Genomic DNA, 13,042 nt, shown 5'->3' with positions numbered 1-13,042 from the left:
ATTTATGGTTCCATAAATGTAGGTTGCACAGTAGTAAGTGTGAATGTTCTGTACAGTGAGTATGTTTAGGTCTTTGAAGAGTAGGGGGGGGGGTGTTGCCTAGCATTGGATTGCTTGATAATTCTTATTGCGGCTTTCTGTTGAGTTATTATTGGCTTTAGGTGGGTAATTGCTGTTGATCCCCAAGCACAAATGGCATATGTGAGGTAGGGATAGAGGAATGAATAGTATAGTGTGAGAAGGGCTGATTGTGGAACGTAGTAACGTATCTTAGAGAGGATCCCAAAAGTTTTGGATACTTTTTTGCTATGTGTTGGATATGGGTGCTGAAATTCAGGATGCTGTCAATGTGTAGGCCCAGCAATTTGCCCTCATTATGTTTAGCAATAAGAGTGTTGCCAATCATAATGTTTAGTTGTGCATCACTTGCTCTGTTACCAAACAGAATATAGAAGGTTTGGTCAGTGTTAAGTGTAAATTTATTGGCAGTCACCCAGGTTGATATTTTTAGTAGCTCTTCGTTAACAATGGTGTTGAGTGAGGCAAGATTTGGGTGGTAGATGACATAAGTAGTGTCGTCAGCAAAGAGATTGGGTTTCAGGTGTTGTGATATGTTGGGAAGATCATTGATGTATAAGAGGAAGAGCAGGGGACCAAGGACACTTCCCTGTGTCACTCCAGTATCAAGTGGTCGTGTTGATGAGGTTGTGTCCTTAATGGAGACGTACTGATACCTGTTAGTAAGGTAGGATTTGAAATATGTAAGTGCATGGCTTCTTATACCATAATGGTCAAGTTTGTGGAGTAGGATGCCGTGGTCTAGTGTATCAAAAGCTTTCCTGAGTTCAATAAAAAATCCTAATTTTTACAATTGCATCGTTTGTGTTTTTTTTCTGAAGCCAAATTGGCAAGAGTTGAGTATGCTTTGTGCTGTTATAAATGAATATAATCTCTTGTGTACGAGTTTCTCGAAGATTTTGGACAGCAACGGTAAGTTTGATATTGGCCTGTAGTTATTTACATCTGCTGGGTCACCACCTTTGTGTATTGGTGTAACCCTTGCTGTCTTGAGTAGTGTTGGGAAAGTACTAGTTTCTAGTGATTTGTTAAAAAGTTATGAAATAACAGGCGAAAGGATATGAGCCGCTTGTTTGTACAATAATGGCGGGACTTGAGACAGATTCCCTGATTTATTTTTAAGTGGCTTGATAATCGTGGTGACTTCAGTGGGTTCGGTAGATGCAACATAGAAGGAGGTTGGGAAATTCTCATCTAAGTAATCACTTGCACTGGTACCTGGGATTTTACTGGTGAGATTTGATCCTATGGTTGAGATGAAGTCATTTATTTTGTTAACTGTATCAAGAGGCTGTAGATGTGTTTCATTTGGTTTAGTTAGGTTTTGTTTGTAGGTACCCAGAATCTGAGAGAGTGTTTTCCAGGTCTTTTTTTTTATGTTTGGCCTTTCTTATTAGTTTGGCGAGAGCTGATGCATAGTGTCTAGTAGTATCTTTGGGTATTAAACCCTGTCTATATTGCTTTTCATATTGATGTTTCTTATCAGTGGATCTTAGTATGCTTGTGAAAAATAATGTATTTTCCAAAAAATCCAGCGTGTATTTTTTATGAAAATTAGTGTAATACATTGTATTTAATAAAAATTAATTTGTAAATGAAAAAGAGACTCGAGAGGGAAGCTCTGCGCCTGTGCTGAGGAGCGGGCAGGAGTGGCCATTGTTTTTTTGAATGTGTTACAAACACGTTAATGTAATGTGTATAATTTTCGTCGCTCTAGGGGTTATATTGGGCTTAAAACCTCTCAAATAGGAGCCGAAATTGTTGGATGTGCAGTCCTGCATAACGTGAAAAATCAGGCGACAGGACTTCGTAATTATATGGAAACAGGATATTACCCCAGATGAGGTGAATCATAGAATTGATGAGGGAAAAAGGGTGAGTGGTGCACTTAGGAGTCTGTGAAGACAAAGAACTTTGTCCTTGGAGGCAAAGAGGGGAATGAATGAGAGTATAGTTTTACCAACGCTCTTATATGGGTGTGAAGCATGGGTGATGAATGTCGTAGCGAGGAGAAGGCTGGAGGCAGTGGAGATGTCATGTCTGAGGGCAATGTGTGGTGTGAATATAATGCAGAGAATTCGTAGTTTGGAAGTTAGGAGGAGGTACGGGATTACCAAAACTGTTGTCCAGAGGGCTGAGGAAGGGTTGTTGAGGTGGTTCGGACATGTAGAGAGAATGGAGCAAAACGGAATGACTTCAAGAGTGTATCAGTCTGTAGTAGAAGGAAGGCAGGGTAGGGGTCGGCCTAGGAAAGGATGGAGGGAGGGGTTAAAGGAGGTTTTGTGTGCGAGGGGCTTGGACTTCCAGCAGGCATGCATGAGCGTGTTTGATAGGAGTGAATGGAGACAAATGGTTTTTAATACTTGACGTGCTGTTGAAGTGTGAGCAAAGTAACATTTATGAAGGGATTCAGGGAAACCGGCAGGCGGGACTTGATTCCTGGAGATGGGAAGTACAGTGTCTGCACTCTGAAGGAGGGGTGTTAATGTTGCAGTTTAAAAACTGTAGTGTAAAGCACCCTTCTGGCAAGACAGTGAAGGAGTGAATGATGGTGAAAGTTTTTCTTTTATCAAGCCACCCTGCCTTGGTGGGAATCGGCCAGTGTGTTAATAAATAAAATAAATATTACCCCAGCTAAGTCATGCCTATGTTTATGCTTAAAATTCTGGCCAGTAATTTTTTCATAAATTTGGGCAAGGGGGTTGGTAATATACACAGTAATATCCAGACAAATGGGTGAGTCTTATGATTATAAATTCTCCTTCTGCTATATAAATGTATATATGTAACCATTTATTAATTTTAATATACAATCCACAAATTCCTGGTGATGTACATTTCATTTCCAATTAATATAGGTCTAGAGCAACTTGTGGAGAGATAGATGGTAGGTATCGAAGGGGGACATTTTTTGCGACCTAGGTGTCCTAAAAATTCCTACTTGTCTCTGTAACTTTGATAAATAATAATTATCTTTGTTACCATTTACTTGTATGTATCTAATGAGATACATCCAGGTAAATGTAATTTTCCAAATTAGTTGCCCATTGGTCCTTGTTTGAACCGGATGTAATTAGTGAAGTCATTAATTAGTGAATTAATTACTTAATAATTATATGTGAAATGACAGGAGGTGGATGTTAAGTTCACAAATTTACTTAATGTGTAGTGGATTATATTAATGTGTATATTAGTGTATTTGTATAATATTAATTTTGCTAAGCCAAGTCTGGCTAAGTTTGTATTAATGTGTATTTAAAATTTATATTATAATTTTCTTACATGTGTAATTACTAAGCTCAAGTGTAGCTAACATTATTAATGTATATTTAAAGTTTATATTATAATTTTCTTACATGTAATTGCTAAGCTCAAGTGTAGCTAGGATTTATTCAAAGGTAAGTTGTATTATTTACCTTCATAAAGTGCATAATTAAGTACATAATCAGTGTTATTAATTAAGTTGAATTTAATACATTGTATCATGGGTGAAAATGAGGAAATTAATGTAGAAGAAAAACACATGGAATATACAACAAAAAAAATCATCATTGCAGGCTAGAAAAGGTCATGTAACAAAAGCATACAATAAGTGTTTGGAAGTAATGAATCAAGAAACTGTGAATACTGATGATTTAAAATTGTATTTAGATGCTTTAAGGAATAGATATGATTCAGACAAATTATATTATAACAAATATGAAGGAGATTTGTTAGTAAATTGTGTAGATGAGACTGAAGTAGATCTTATGATTAATCAGTATTATGAATTAGAAGAAAAGATTCTTTCTTGTAAAAGTCAGGCTTTGAAGAAATTAAAAAGTGTAAACCAGGCAGTTAATCATTCTATTCCAACAAATAAGATGTCTTTGCCAAAACTCCCAGAATTATATTTACCTGTATTTAATCCTGGAGAAAATTGGGAGGAGTTTTGGTCTGTTATTAAAGCAGCCGTGCATGATAGGAGTGACCTAGCATGTGGAACTAAATTATTTTACCTCAAAGGGCAGATAAGAGGAGATGCTCACTTACTCATACAAGCCTTTCCCAATGTAGATGACTCTTACAAAGAAGCAGTTGACTTGTTGAAGGTCACTTATGGTAATATAGAACAAAGTAGGTTGGATTTAGTGAATATCATTGTTAATTTAAAATCTCCAGATCACACTTACAAAGGTTTACAGCAGTTTAGAGTTAAATTGGAAAGCACTCTCAAAACTTTAAGTAATAAATATAATCTGAAGGAATCAGACTGGTTATTGAGTGCCATTATACAGAATAAATTAAGCTGTAAAACACTTGAATGGCTCTCGAACAAGAATCACAAAGGTTATTTTGGTCTGGAGGAAATAAGACTAGGTCTACAAGAATTAAATGTTCAGTTGCAGACCAGTCAACCAACTCATTTTAAAGATGCAACACATAATAACTCTGAGGTATCTGTCAAGTTTCACAAAGGAAAAAATTATCCCAATGTTAATAATCAAAATTCATTTCCTGAACAGAGTTGCATAAGTGCATATCAAGTAGCAGGAATCAGAAATAATGATTCTCCACAATGTAAGAAGAATAAGTACCCTCCTAAGAGTAGCCCAGTTAATAAGAAACCAGTCAAAGAAAAGAGAGATTGTCTCTTCTGCATGGGTACTCATTTTTCTAAGAATTGCAGTGCATACAATTCATGGAATGATAAAATTGAAAGATTGGAGGAACTTGACAGATGTATCAGATGTCTAGGTAATCACAATGTAAAGAATTGTCATGCCAAATTAAGCAACTGTTATCAATGTCACAAAGGAAGACACCATATAATTATGTGCAAGGGTCTATATGATAATGTTGACAATCCTGACACAACAGTGGCTAATGTAAAAATTGCTGCTAGTGTTAATAATGATGGTTTTGCTGAAGTAGCTTTACCTGTGTTACAGGTAAAAATTGATGATAAAAGGCATAAATCAAAAGATGTAACTGCATTATTGGACCAGGGATCCCAGCGCACTTTCATAAAACGCAATGGTAATTGATGGTATGAAAGTACAGATGGGAGATCCTACAACTCTAAAATTATCTGGTTTTCTCTCAGATAAAAGGGCTCAGTTGTATGACACTGTTTATGTAACTGTCAGGTTGGGCAATGAGAAAAAACGTGTTAATGCAGTAATTGTTGATAGACTTCCAGAGAAAATATCTACAGTAGGGCTTAGTAAAGCTAAAAGACTTTCACATAATGTAAATTTAGCACCTTCTGGTGTAAATGATGATTCTGTAGGCCCAATAAATATTTTGAAAGGTAGTGACTATTATGCCTCCTTTGTAAAGGGTATGATGAAGAAATGTGGTGTCACCCTTTTAAAGACTGCAGGAGGCCATGTAATGTATGGGATGATTCCTCGTAATAATAATGCATGACTAGAGGAAACTATAAATACTATCACTGTGTGTCTTACTCATGAAATCGTGCCCCAGTATAATTCTTCCATAGAGGATGGTGTTGAGCCAGTGGGAATTAGACAGCACTGGAATAAAAGTAAATGAAGAAAGTCCAGATGGTTCCTTTACTCAGGAACAATACCTGAGAGATGTAAAATTTTAATCTGGACAATACTGAGTACGACTTCCGTGGAGACTGAATCATCCAGAATTGCCCACTAATTACAGAATTGCATATGGACAATTAAAGGCTCAGCTCCGCGAACTGAGTAAGACACCAGAATTGTTGACTGCCTATAACGATATAATTACTGAACAATTAATTAACAAATTTATTGAAGAGGTACCTCCTGAGCAAGCCAAAATTTATGGTCACTATTTGCCACATCACGGAGTGAAGAAGGATTCTAAGACCACTCCTCTGAGGATTGTGTTTAATTGTAGTGCCAGGAGTAACAAAAATGTACCTAGTTTAAATGACTGTTTGATGACAGGTCCATTGTTGATGGAAAAATTAGGAGATATGTTATTAAATTTCAGGGTGAAGAATTTTGCTTTTACGGCTGACATAAGTAAAGCTTTCCTAAGAGTGGGTTTGCAAGAGGCTGACCGGGATTGTACCCGCTTCTTGTGGCCTGAGAATCCTAGTGACCCACTTAGCCCTCTGAAAACCTTTCACTTTAGGAGCATATTATTTGGTGCTACATCCAGTCCGTTCCTACTTCAAGCGACGATAAATGCACACCTTAAACATACAGGAAGTCCATTGAGTTAAGTAATGAGCAAACAATTTTATGTGGACAATTTCCTGGGTGTGACGTCAACTGAAGAGGAACTGTTAATGACTTATGGAGAGGCTAATAAAATAATGCAAAGTGCAAATATGCCTATGAGAGAATGGAATAGTAATTCGTCCAAATTAAAGAACAAAATAACTAAAGATTACCCTGGAGATGAAGTGCCAAAATGCAGTAATGTATTGGGATTATCTTGGGATACTGAGAGAGATTTGTTAATGTTAAAACCTAATAATTACAGTATGCCCAATAAATTAATTAAAAGAGTTTTGCTGGCTGAAGTTTCCATATGTTTTGATATACTAGGCTTAGTGTCACCCCTTACTATAAGAGGGAAATTATTAATACATGAAGCATGGAAACTTAAATGTGCTTGGGATGAAACTCTACCTGAGGAATTCATTAACAGGTGGGATGAATTAATTGGTGATTATGAAAAAATTCCAATGTTGGAGTTTCCATGCCAGGTGGCCAATCCAGATGGGAAAAATATACTCCACATTTTTTGTGATGCTTCAAAATTGGCATATGGAGCAGTTGCTTACCTTCAGTGTAATAGTGTTATTACTGTTGTTATGTCTAAGGCTAAAGTGTCTCCAATTAAATCATGTGCCTTACCTCAGTTGGAATTAACATCCGTTTATGTAGGTGTCAAATTAGCTAATTATATAAGAAATAAGTTGCAGGAGATAAATATTAGCGACACTGTCATTTGGTCTGATAAAGAGGTATCCTTACAATGGATTCTTAATGGAAACAGTAAAATTGTGTACGTACAAAACAGAGTCGCTGAAATTAATCAGATGCAAGAGAAGTATAATAGTTTGGGTCAGCATATGTTCACATTTAATCATATACCTCGTGAGGAGAATCCAGCAGATTTCTTGTCTCGAGGTTTACCTTATGCTAAATTTGTAAATGCTGTATCATGGTTTAAAGGACCGAGCTGGTTGGTAAATAAAGCTAACTGGCCTGTACAAAGGCGTATATTGCTCCTGTTGAAATTACTGTGACCACTGCTCCAATAGTTTGGTTTGTCCTTCCATAGCCATTGATATAAACAGGTATTCTTCTTTACCCAAACTAATCAATGTAACTAAGTTGGTGTTTAAATTTCTAAACAAGATGAATATCTCATATAAGTTTTCACATCCTCTAGAATATTGGATAAAGAGGGTATAAGATGAAATATATGTAAATGAGATTAAATTGATGATGGAAAGAAAAATTATGAAAGGTTCCATAATAGAGAAACTGGGGCTGTATTTATAGAACAATGTAACTAGGTGCAGAGGTAGGTTACAAAATGCTGAATTGGGTGATTATGCTAAACACCCTATCTTACTGCCCAAAATTCATCATCTAACAAATTTAATTGTTTTAATTACCCATAAAAATGTAATGCATGGTGGGGTACAAGATACCTTAAATTGTATTAGGGAAACTTTCTGGATTCCACAAGGACAACAAAGTGTAAAAAGGGTGATTAAATCTTGTGTAATATGTCGCCGTGTGGATGCCAGATCCTATATGTACCCAGGTCCTCCACCATTGCCAAAGGAGAGTGTACAATTAGTGAAACCATTTGATGTAACAGGTGAAGGCTATAGTGGTTCAATCATTTTAACAGGTACTTCAGATGGTGTTCCACTGAAAGTGTATGTATGATTGTTCACCTGTACTGCTAGCAGGGCAGTTCATTTAGAAGTGGCTCAGGACTTGTCTGCAGAACAGTTTATACAACTGTTTCGAAAATTTGCAGCTAGGAGATCCTGTCCGAGATTGATGATTTCGGATAATGCCACAAATTTTGTAGCAGGTGCTCAACACTTGATAGAATTAAATAATAGTAACGATGTTTAATCTCTGTTAACCCAGTGGGGGTGTACCTGGAAATTTATTACTCCTAGAGCCCCTTGGCAGGGGGAGCTGTACGAAAGACTGATAGGCACAGTGAAGAAGTGTCTCCGTAAAGTACTACACCGGAAGAGAGTTAATTTGGAAGAGTTCCGTGCAGTGTTAGTGGAGGCGGAGAATCGTATAAATAATCGGCCTCTCTCGTACATGAGTGATACACCTGATGCAGATGTATTAACACCTTCTTACTTAATATGTGGAAGGAATTTGGAAGCTGCCCCTGTCTATAGAGATAATCCGGAAGAAAGTGATGAAGATTACAATGATGTGGCAGTGTTGTGTGATAAATTTAAAATGTTAAATAAAGTAATTGATCATTGGTCTAATGTGTGGCATAAGGAATATCTTCTTACACTATGTGAACACTTTTATGGTGTGACAGAGGCAGTAAATCGACAGAACATTCAACCAGGTGACATTGTGTTAATTGATACTGAACAACATTGATCAGATGTACAAGGTATTGTCCAGAATGTCAAAGTGTTGAGTCGTGGCCCGAAATGTTTATGCACAATTAATAAATTGATTCCCTTGGAATTAAATGGTATTCAATCAAATGTAAATGAAAATCTAAGAGAAAGTGACACGATTGATATTGAAGATAACACTGACCAAGTGATGCTGGAAGATGAAATTGTAGTAAGACCTACTAGGAGAACAGCCACTCAAGCCAGAACTGGCTGGAATCATCTCCTAAAGGAAGGGATAATTTGAGTCATTTAGCAACAAACTCCGGCCGGCCGCAGTGTAGAAAATAATGTATTTCCCGAAAAATCCAGCATGTATTTTTTATGAAAATTAGTGTAATACATTGTATTAATAAAAATTTATTTGTAAATGAAAAAGAGACTCGAGAGGGAAGCTCTGCACCTGCGCTGTGTTACAAACACGTTAATGTAATGTGTATAATTTTCGTCGCTCTAGGAGCCATAATTGTTGGATGTGCAGTCCTGCAAAATGTGAGAAATCAGGCGACTGGACAGGACTTCGTAATTATATGGAAACAAAATATTACCTCAGCTAAATCATGCCTATGTTTATGCTTAAAGTTCTGGCCAGTAAATTTTTCATAAATTTGGGCAAGGGGGTTGGTAATATACACAGTAATATCCAGACAAATGGGTGAGTCTTATGATTATAAATTCTCCTTCTGCTATATAAATGTATATATGTAATCATTTATTAATTTTAATATACAATCCACAAATTCCTGGTGATGTACATTTCATTTGCAATTAATATAGGTCTAGAGCAACTTGTGGAGAGATAGGTAGGGGGACATTTTTTGCGACCTAGGTGTCCTAAAAAATTCCTACTTGTCTCCGTAACTTTGATAAATAATAATTATCTTTGTTACCATTTACTTGTATGTATCTAATGAGATACATCCAGGTAAATGTAATTTTCCACAATGCTGTTAGTTAGCCATGGGCAACCTAGCCGTTTATTCGTAATCTGTTTCGTTTTTATAGGACAATGTTGGTTATATAGTCTAAGTAATTTATAAAGAAATATGTCTGTCCAATCATCGATACCATTGACGTTGGAGAATTCTGTAGGCCAGTTAACCGTCTCTAGCTCTGCTGTGAAGTTACATATTGAGGCCTCGTCATGGAGTCTAAAAGAAACTTTGTTGTATTCCAGTGGTGGTTGGTTTACTAATGTTGTTGAGAGGAAGATGGGGTAGTAGTCAGTAGAGCTGTCTGTGATTATCCCCGTGATTATCTTAAAGTCAATAAAATTGAGAACAATAAAATCAGACTTCCTCTTCGAAACCTAACATATTTTTTTTTTAAACTGTTGTTCCTCATTCATTTTAGTTCATTTCTTATTTGTAATTCAATTTAATTTCCATGTTGAGGGCCCCCAAACCTAAAGTGCCCCGGGCCCCCCAAGGCCTAAATCCGGCCCTTGTATATTTGGTTCATTTTGTTGTCTTCACCGTCAGTTTTCTTGTCACTATAAGTTCCTTGTATGTTGTTGCAGCAGTTCTTGCCCTTAGGCCATCACTGGAGCTTGGATCGACTCAGGGGATGGCAAAGATATAGGAGCAGCCGTTGTTGCTGCTGTCTGGGTCATGACCCAGGCTATTTCATTTTGTGCATGGGGGTAGGTGGGATGCTGGTGATCCTTCAATACTTTAGAAACTAGGGAGGGTCATAGAGTGGAGGCTTGCGAGGGTAGAATTGTTCATTGTACATGAACTTGGACAGTGATAGTAGCCTCGTAGCCCAGTTCACTTCACAGATTTCCTTGGTAATACTTTGTCTCACCAGGTGTCAGCACCGACGACATTGTTTATTTCTCTAACATCATATATCAGTTTGGATAATAATTATACACCTATAACAATTTGTAATTTATTTCATTGGCATCTTTACATTAATGGCTTCCTGCCTTGCAATCGGCAGACTGTTTCTTTTTAAAGATATGAGTACATTTCTCTAACAAAGAAAACTGATAAGACCTACGACAGTAGATACAGTATTTCTTTTATTGAAACAATCATTGATTGTTTGCATAATTGGCAGGTTATCAATGAGTGTGTTGGTAAGGCGGATTGTTGAGCTGATGGTGGGGTCCTGTTGGCCGGCCCAGCACGGCCGCTCTACCAGACAACAGGAGCCAAGTGATCAATAACACGCCCTCCGTTGACACCCGTTATTAGCAACAGAAACAACTTGTTCAGAATGTACAGTTAAGTAGTTTTCTTTCAGCAGAATTCAAGAGGTTAAAAGGAGGGTAAGAAAGATGGTCAGTTACACAGGGGGGTAAATAATGGTATGCTGGGTGGTGGGCGGCCGGCAGTCCAGAGCCTGGCGGTCACTAAGGCTCAATACTTCACAAAACAACAGGAAACTATGGGCCTTACTGCTGTTCCCGCGGTCTGTGGTCTGTGGGTCGCCCAACCACGTAAACTAGATCCTAGAGCATTGATGGAGTCAAACTCAGGAGACGCACTCCAGCCAGGAGGGACTCCTTTAAGCACTCAAGCCAGGAGGGACTCCTTTAGGCACTCAAGCCAAGAGTTTCTCGTCAAGCACTCAAGCCGCAAGGGACTCTTCAAGCATTGAAGTTACAGGGCATCTCTCATTTATTCAAACCAAGAGGCATTCTGCGTGCACTGAAGTGAGACTCCTTATGCACTCAGTCCAAGAGGTATTCCTCATGCACTCAAGCCAAGAGAGACTCCTCACTCAAGACAGTAGGTACTCCTCAAGCACTGAGGCCAAGAGTGATTCCTCTGCACTCAAGCCAAGATTTACTCAAGCTGATGCACGATATCCTCCATTATTTTGAGAGCTGGAGTGCGTTTGGAGGAAAGTGTACAGAGATGCTCGGAGTGAGTGCGTCTCCCACCTACAACATTTAAGGTTATACAATTAGCGAGACTGTAGCTGTGAGTGAGGCAGTGTCACCTGCCAGGTTAGGGTCATTTAGGGACTAATAAGGTCCTGACTACATCATGTGTCTAATATATAAACTCATGCACCACGCTCAGGTCCCACCACCAGACTTTCTTTGTAATTCTTTCCAGAAAACTCAGACTGCCTTACACATCCTCCACTCGTGAACTAGTTATGTGCCAGGCATGAACTAGTTGTGTACTAGGTATGAGCCAGTTACCTGAAAATTCACAGACTGAATTTCTTTCAGTCCCTCCCACCTTGAACAAGTCTTGTGTTAAAAATTAAGTAGCCAGTGTTTCAGGTAGAGATGGCCAGCACTTGCTAAACTGACAGTCATCCAGTGCCATCCTGTACCAAGCAACAGTATATATACACTATGCCAAACTCAGCTCATTTGAAGACTTACATTTTCATGAGTACTCAAACCGGTCTCACATTTTCAGAAAAAAATATTAAATAACACTAAATCATTTCAGAAACTGTATGACTTCTATTTCTAAACTGATAAGATATCTGAGCTTCGGCTCAGTGTACGAATATACAGCGCCTAATTGAAAGCAATAATGCTTTGAAGATAAGATAAGATAAGATAAGATTTCGTTCGGATTTTTAACCCCGGAGGGGTTAACATTTCGACACGTTTCCTTACACCTATTGTCCTGTTCACCTAGCAGCAAATAGGTACCTGGGTGTTAGTCGACTGGTGTGGGTCGCATCCTGCGAGACAAGATTAAGGACCCCAATGGAAATAAATTAGACAGTCCTCGATGACGCACTGACCTTCTTTGGTTATCCTGCGTGGCTAACCCTCCTGGGTTAAAAATCCGAACGAAATCTTATCTTATCTTCAAAGCTTTATTGCTCTCAAATTGGGTCCATCATTTGGAAACACTGTATAATAGATATTTAAATACACCGTGAGCTGTGTGTCTCAGGGTATATACGTTGAACGTTGACTGGAATCCCTTGTTTAGGGATTCAGGTTTTCTTGACTGGTGTTGAATAGGTAATAAGCAGCCTTAAAGACCCTCGTGGAGTCGATGGTTTACTGGTTAATGGGGCTTAAGGCCTATCGGCTACACTAGGGTCATTATGGTTGAACGTAACCTTTCACCCACCTACAGAATACTTGAATCTCTAAAACTGATTAAATTACACTCTAGACTACACAATATATATATATATATATATATATATATATATATATATATATATATATATATATATATATATATATATATATATATATATATATATATATATATATATATATATATATATATATATATATATATATATATATATATATATATATATATATATATATATACATATATATATATACATATATATATATATATATATATATATATATATATATATATATATATATATATATATATACAT

The sequence above is a fragment of the Cherax quadricarinatus genome, chromosome 20 (assembly GCF_038502225.1).
Source record: "Cherax quadricarinatus isolate ZL_2023a chromosome 20, ASM3850222v1, whole genome shotgun sequence".
Classification (NCBI taxonomy): domain Eukaryota; kingdom Metazoa; phylum Arthropoda; class Malacostraca; order Decapoda; family Parastacidae; genus Cherax; species Cherax quadricarinatus.
The sequence above is the reverse complement of the archived record's forward strand: the minus strand, read 5'-3'. Positions refer to the sequence as shown.